General features: G+C 38.8%; 1 pseudogene; it reads left to right on the top strand.

Moving 5' to 3' along the window:
* The first annotated feature begins 218 nt into the window (after positions 1–218).
* LOC124979528 (growth arrest-specific protein 7-like) lies at positions 219–2,344 on the top strand (annotated as a pseudogene).
* Positions 2,345–8,334: the final 5,990 nt, after the last annotated feature.

Genomic DNA, 8,334 nt, shown 5'->3' with positions numbered 1-8,334 from the left:
CTGAAAAATCATTGACTGTGTTCAGTTAGTCTTTCAATTATTTCATCAGCAAATATTTGTTAAATATTGTTTTAGCAGGTTTTTCACTGCTGAGACAGAAAGACCTGATAAGGACAATTTTAGAGGAGAAAAAGTTCATTTGGGGGTTCACAGTTTCAGAGGTCTTATTCCATAGATGACCAGTTCCATTCTTTAGGATTCAAGTGAGGCTGAATATCATGGCAGAAAGTGTGGTGGAGGAAGGTGACTCAGGACATCATGATCAAGAAACAGAGAGAGAAAACTCCCCTTACCATGGGCAAAATATAAACCCCAAGGCAATGCCCCCATCAACCCACCTGTCCATCACACTCTATTGCCTACCTTATCACCAAGTTAATCCCCTGATAGGTTGAACCTCTTATAACCTAATCATTTCGTCCCTAAACTTTCTTGCTTTGTCTCTCATGTGGGCTTTTGGGGGATACCTAATATTCAAACCATGACAAATATGTGCAAGATAATGCATGGTATTGTAGGGCAGAGAAAAATAAATAAAACCCATCCCTTGCCTTTAACAAGTGCATAATCTACTATAAAATATGAACTATGTAAACAATGTATTCAATACTATTATTTTCGTGCTACATGTTAAATAAATGTAAGATTCTAAGAAATGTACCAGTTTAAAAAGAAGGGGTTTCGGTTTTATAGGGCCTTAGCATAGCCAGATCAAGGAAGGAGTTAGTTACTTTTGGAGGGCCTTTTGGCAGGCAGGGCCAGGTCATGGGAAGAGTTTTGGTGGAGGGATTTATTTAGGGCGGGGCAGGAGGGCAGGTAGGGAAACTGGAAGGGAAGTTCCCTCCCTGGGGCCTATTTCCATATCCTTCACTCTCTACTGGAGCTGATCTATCATCTTTGATCCCAGAGCCATCTTAGGACTGCGGTGCAGCAGAGCCTATGGAAACTGAAACCCAGATTTGTGAGGTACTGAAACCTTCAGGGACACTATAAATCTACAGGGTAGAAACTGTACTAGCTCAGATCCCCACAGCTAGATGGGAAGACACACAAGCAAAATGAAAAAAAAAAAAAAAAAAAAAAAAAAATGGAATAAAGTACTCCAAACAAACCAGGATGCTCCAATTATAGACTCCATTGACAAACCAGTAGAAGAAATGTCAGAGAAGGAGTTCAGAATTTACTTAGTAACACTGCTTCACGACTTTAAGGAGGATATAAAGAATGAAATCAGAGCTATGTTTCAGGAGAAGGAAGATAAATAAAGAGATAAAGATCCTGAGAAGAAATCTAGAAGAAATCTTTGAAATGAAGGAATTAATAAACCAAAATAAAAATTCAATGGAAAGTAGCACCAACAGAGGAGACCACTTGGAAGACAGAACTTCAGGCAATGAATACAAAATATATATTTGAAAATAAAGGTGATCACACAGAGAAGAAGATAAATTGCGTGACGTTCTCTCACCCAGACACAATGCCTGAACAGCAGCTGCTGAAGCCAACAGAGTGGAGCTACTGTGACTAATTCTGGGCTGATAAGAAAGACCCCCAAGGCAAAGGCACGTGTTGGGGTTTGAACTGCTGCTCCAAAAGCAAATGAAGGGCAAACAAATGCAGAAAGAAATGTCTGAATTCCTCCCAGAGAAGATAAAGATTGAAGAAGAATATGCAAACTTGGCTAAGCTCTCTCAGAACTCCTTAGCTGCACAGCAGGAAGGCTCCCTGGGAGAAGCAGGGGCTCAGGTGAAGAAGAGCCTGGCAGATGAAGCAGACGTTCATCCCAAGCTCTCTGCCAAGCTTCACAGTGAGGTAGAGAAGCCCCTAATGAGCTTTCATGAGAACTTCAAGAGAGACATGAAAAAGTGTGACCACCATATTGCTGACCTCCGCAAGCAACTTGCCAGCCCCTGTGCATCAGTGGAGAAGGCTCGGAAAGCCCTCATAGAGCAGCAGAGAGACCTGGAGATGAAGACCCAGCAGCTGGAGATCAAGCTGAACAACAAGATGGAGGAGGATATCAAAAAGGCATGGAGGAAGTCCACACAGGCTGGTGATGACCTCATGCACTGTGTGGACCTCTACAACCAGGCCCAGTCTAAGTGGTTTGAAGAGAGGGTGACCACCACTTTGGAGCTGGAGCAGCTGGAAATGGAGAGGGTGGAGATGATCCGGCAACATTTGTGCCAGTACACACAGCTGTGGCACAAGACGGATATGTTCAACCAAAACAGTTGAGCCTGTGGACCAAATGCTTCGAAAAGTGGACCCAACCAAAGACAGAGAGCTGTGGGTCAGAGAGCAAAAAACGGGCAACATTCGCCCTGTGGACATGGAGATCTAGACATGCCTGTGTGGCCCCGGGGGTCCTGCTCAGGAGAGGGGCTGGGTGTCCCATGGAGAGGAGATGGTGTCTCCTGCTGGGTGAAGCTGCCCTCCCACCCACTCTCCTGTCCACTGAGGAGAGAGGAGACAGCTGGTGATTCCAGAAGGGTGATCTGGATGGCCCAACTGGGGGAGCCCAAATATTCCCAGGCCAAGAAGATAGACCTGCAACCCTGCCCTTGTCTCCAAGACTGAAGCCCCTAAACCCCATGCCATGCTTGTTGCTCTGAGAACAAACTGAGGCTGGGACTTTGTGGTCCCACTGAGTTCCATAGGGGTGGCCATCACACACTTGTGCCCTTGGGTGCTCGAAGGACCATCCTCCAACGGGTTCCTTCATCTCCTAGGGGCGTTGGAAGATCAGGGGAGGGCTGCCTCTCCCTCCAAGCCAATGTCAGGATCAGAATCATGAATAGAAGGCACCATCAAAAAAAAAAAAAAAAAAAAAAAGGGGTTTCTTTCTCACAGAGAGATAGGACTTAAGATACTTCCTGTGCAGCCTTTGTTTTAGCTTTGAAGGGTGAATATGATTTCATCAGGTAGAAATGGCCCAGGTCCCGTAGGGTGAGGAGGGTACCCCAGGCAAAGGAAAAGAATTGTCATCATTTGCAGATGCTTCTAAAGAAAGGAGAAACTGATTCTGTTCAGAGAGCTGACAGGAGAAAAAAGGACCATATTGACTGGAGCATAGACTTAAGGAAAAGTAACAGTAGTAGATAATATAGGCAAGATAGGTGAGAGCTGGAACACAGAAGCCATCCAACATCAGGAGAATACAAAAGCAAGCATGTCTTGGGCTCAGTAGATACTGAGAATATGAACACCTGGAATATCTGCACCAGGGAATTGGGACTTTATTCTGTGGCAATAGAGAGCCTTAAAAATTAGTGTACAGGAAGCAATATGGCTCACTATGCACTTAAGCAAGATGACTTGGTCAACACCAAATGAAATAGAGTAAGATGGGAAGAAACTGAAGCCAGGAAACCGAGGAACTATTCTGTTCAACAGAAGGAGCACTGCACCAGGACTTGCTTGGTGATAGTGAAATGAAAAACGATGGATAGTTTAGTTTCATGGTCCTTAAACTTTTGGGTGACAGCTTCTTCTAGAATTTGATAAAAATTACAGATCCTTTCCTTATAAAGGGAGTCCATGTGTGGGTGTGCAATTTCGCATGCAATTTTAATAGGTTTACAGACACTGCAAGGTCATCTGGTGACCCCCATTCAGTAAATCTTGGTCTAAAAAGAGGAGTCTGGGGAGGTGGAAACTCTAGAATGTGTCCCATGAAGAAGGAAGCTGAAAATGCCTCTGAGGTTATAAACCTGGATGGTTGGAAGAACTGCAGATAGAGATCTGGAGGATGAGCTTGTTAAGAACAAATGTTACTCCACGCTGTCTACCGGGGACTGGGATCTTTTTTATGATTTGTCTCTTGCCTTCTTCCACTCTTTCGAACCCTCTAGTAAGAAACAACTGGATTAATTGTATTGAATGGAGAGGACTAATGCACTTGAATACACAGAGACACATTATTTGTACCATAGGATTCAGGAATCTGCATATCTTTCTTATCACACTCATACAAGTCTTACATATTTTAATACCTGGAAATTAATTTCCCTCATTTGTATTCTAAACATGATGAATGTATTCAGTATTCATGTGGCTCTGATATGAAATTATATGGAAATTCTAGTACAATTTCAGTAATTAATGTCTGCCAATTATAAAGGGTTACAATTATAGCACTCATAGGGACTTATGTAGTATATGAAAAAATATACAAATAATCAGAGAAATTAATTTCCAATACTCAACTCTTTGATTAATGAAGGAAGCTAATTACTAGGTAATCATAATGTGAAGAATGCTAATAAATGGTCAAGACAGAGGAATACATTATTTTCAGATTAAAAATATAACCACAGTTTAGGAGGCTAAGAAAGAATGAAGTCATTTAAAGCATAAATTAAATATAAAATATAAAATATGTATCATTATAAAAATGTTAACATGATAGACATTTGGGTCAACTTTGTAATTCTAAGTTATAATTCGTAAGTAATTTTGAGTAGGAAGAGGCTTTCCCTTAGAAATCATCTAATCCAACATTCTTTCTTTCTTTGCAAATGAAGAGCTGAAAGAGAAAATTGTTTTATTTTCTCAGTGAATAATGACTCACCAGAAGAACTGGTGCTCTGAATTTAGAAAGAAATCTTTATTTCACTATTAAGTCAAAAACAGTGGTCCTTGTAAGTTGTGACCTTGTGAAGAACTAAGATGCCCAAGGATGTCTTAGGGTTCTCTAGTGTCCTCAGCGAGGCAAAGTGTTTATTTTCACATGAATTAAATTTTCCCAAAGTAATGGATAATAAATTGGGAGTATTAGATTCTATAATCCTAACATGTATCTTGATGGTGAAGTATATAGCTGCATTATACCTTGCCAAGTGGATAATTAATCAAATCTTTAAAAGAAATTTTATAACTCTGCATTCTCCATCAATAGGATTTCTCTATAGTAAGAAGGAAGGAGTCTACCCTTCAATCCAGAGTCCCAATCCAAACATGTTTCAATATGTCAGACCTCATATAATGCTGAATCTAAAAAGTGATAGACCTAGTTATCTTACTGATTAGTGACACAAGAGACCTTGTATACATTATTACAAATATATAATCATATAACTACACATTTGCAAAATACTATAAAGGATATGTCTATAATGGCAAGTAGTCTGGTCACTGGTTCTTGCCATAATCTAAAGTTACCTAAGACAGCTCTTGGCATACCTTTGAGATATCTTTGTTTCTGGTGTCTGTTTTCTGTTGGTTCCTAGGCTGGTCCATCTGAGTTTTCCTAATTTGATTTATAAAATATGGAATTATACTATTTCACAGCTAGAAGGGACTCGGGTAGTTTTATCTCAAGAGTGTTCTGTGATCAACTCTATCAGAATTACTTATAGTTTTCATTAAAAAAAGAATGCCCAGACCTTACCTCAAACCCTCAGTTTATTTTAGGGCTGTGGGGAGATGGGTAGCATAATTATCACAGTTTCCCAGTTGGTTCTTAAATCTGCTAAACTTTGAGGTCTTTATCAATGATCCTCAAAATATGATCCTAGATCCAGCAGCATCAGCATTGCCAGGGTACTCGTTAGACAATCCTTGGTTGTCCACCCAGGCCTGATGAATCAAAGACTGGAGGTGGAGCCCAGAAACCTCTGTTTTAATAAGCTCTGCAGATAATTCTCAAGTAAACTAAATTTTGAAAACCATCAATTCTAGAGAGTCCTGCCAATTGACTTGGAAAGAAACCAAGGCCAAGTTGAGTAATTAGCTTGTTCACTTTAAACATGGGTTAATGTTATGAGCAACAAATCAGATCAAAGTAGACCTTTTGGGAAACTAATCCCCCAATTATTTAAAACTTGAAATAGGTCATACACATATTGTAGCTTTCTATTCCCTTATATTTGTGAGTAAGAAGAGTGGAGCTATAACAGCAGTGGTAAGGACAGAGTGAGTTTAAGACATTTGCAGTTTCTTAAAGATCTTTGAAAACTGTTCAAGATTGTGTAAGAAAATGAAAGAATTACCTTTAATGTATGTGAAATACTTTGCATTCATCAGAAGAAAGATTCAATATAAATATAGAGGATTATTTCTAGCATTTATGGCATGGCAGAATAATTTACACTGTTATTAGAAATTAGACTATAAAATGTTCAGTATGATTCAAGTTTTAAATAGGAAGTATATTTTGTAAGATATTTTATGATTGCCAGTTCAGGCAGAACTAGAAAGTCATTTGGTTTGTAGGACGATGTCTTTGCCAACAGAGCTGTGATTAAAACAAGGCCTGTTCACCTGCATAGTGAGAGATGAAATTCTAGTCAGGTGCATCGCTGCTGAAGTTGGCAGTTTTACAATCCCCCCACCCCTTTTTTCAAAAATACAACTGGCATCCAGCCTACTATAAACTTTGCCAAAGAAGGAAGAGAGAACCATGGAGCTCATCGTGCAAATGTTCTGCTTTATGTATTTGTTTCTTGTAATACTGTCAAATTTCTGAGTGTCAATGTAAAAAGGTTCCAGGGGAGAGATGGTCCAGCCTCGAGGTCCATATCCTGTCATTGATTTCTATGCAACACTCTTCATCGACTTCAATGGGAGTTCCGCACTTGGATCAATGTCAGGATATGGGCCTTTACATTTAGATGTGAAAGTGTTTTAATAGTGGCTGGCAAACTAGTGATGAATTAGTGTGAAAGACAGAATTGGCTGAAACTTTCAGACCTATAAGTTACTCTTAACCATTAACAGAATTTTAAAAAATATTCCGTGGGCAGTTTGCATAGGTTGATTTTGGATAGTAAGTGTCCCAGTATACTTATTAAATTACTTGATTCTATTCTGGGTTTCTTATAAAAGTGTGGAAAGTTAGCTGTAAGTGACCAAGTCATTTGAATTAAATTGTCCTCTGGATCAATGTGTAACAGAAGCATTTGTTCTTTTCTGTTGAATGGAGGCTTACTCTAGAATCTACCTGCAAGACCTCATGATTCAGGATGCTACTACATCTCCAATAAGTTAGCTGAAAACACTGAAGTTCATTTGCTTCAGCCCTCTCTTTAGATCTAAATCTGTTCTGGCAGATATAACACTAAAGTGCAGAACTCTAAAAATGAATTTTCCTTGCCTCTTATAGTAATCTATTCTAAATGTCTAGGAGTCATAACTATTAAAAACATTTCCTTTAAGCACAGTATGCATACATACATTCCTAATATGTACTAGAGTTCATATGTGAGCACACATACTATACGTATTGTATATGTGTGAATATGCACGCACATACACACATGCACTCATTCTTGTTATCCATAAGGACTTAGTTCCAGCCCCCTCTCCACTCCCAGGACACCAAAATCCAGTGATGTTTATGTTCCCTTACATAGAATGACATAGAGTTTGTATCCTTCTTTGCACTTTAAATCATCTTGTGATAACTTATAGTATCAGTATGATATAAAAGTTAGGTAAATAGTTGTATTGTTTAGGGATTAATGATAAGAAATAAAAGTCTGTTCATGTTCAGTACAGATGAAAGTTTTTCCCAATATTTTTGGTCTGCTTGGTTGAATCTGGGTTGCACATATAGAAAGCCAACTACATTATGATATATATATATATATATAAAATATATATAAAAATATATATGAAATGTATATTAGTGTGAAGTTTTCTTTTTTCATTTCTAAACATTTGTAAAGGATATGTGATCACAATCTCTGTCCAAATGAGAATATTAAGTTTTCAAGCCTCTGTCTTTGAGGCCAAATACTGCATGTCAATTGAATCTATCTTCACTTGTCTCATTTGCTAATCATTTTTCCTCTTTGCCATCCCCTTTGTTCTTTCAAAAAATTTTGCTACTATTTATGTTTATTATGGAATTTAACTGACGTTAAGTCTAAGTTTTCCTCCATGAAAATTCCAAGAGCATCTTGTAATCATAAGGGCAAAGCACTTAATACCAAACTGGGAGCCAAGTGTGGCTACAATTCCCAGCTTCTTCGCTGGATTTAATTATTGGATTAAGTCACCGTTCTCCAGGCTTTAGTGTGAAGAGCGTTGGTTGTAAATGTTTTCATTTCCTTCAATCTAAGTGAAGACCCAGTTATAAACATTGCTTTCCCCCCTCCAATCTTCATAATAATTGCCTATTGCATGATCCTCAGTTTGAGAGAAGGGCAAAAGTTCAAGGTTTTTATTTCGTTTCCTCAAAATATCCCTCCGCATAATGCTACCATTCATAGGGCCGTGTGCAGTTTAAGTTATTGCTTAAGTTATAGGAGTCTGCTCTTGAAATCTCATCTACATTCTAATGCGCAGCAACGTGTTTATTTCTAGTATAGATAGTTATGTTTAAAATAA

The sequence above is a fragment of the Sciurus carolinensis genome, chromosome 3 (assembly GCF_902686445.1).
Source record: "Sciurus carolinensis chromosome 3, mSciCar1.2, whole genome shotgun sequence".
NCBI lineage: Eukaryota > Metazoa > Chordata > Mammalia > Rodentia > Sciuridae > Sciurus > Sciurus carolinensis.
This window is presented reverse-complemented; position numbering and strand designations above follow the sequence as displayed.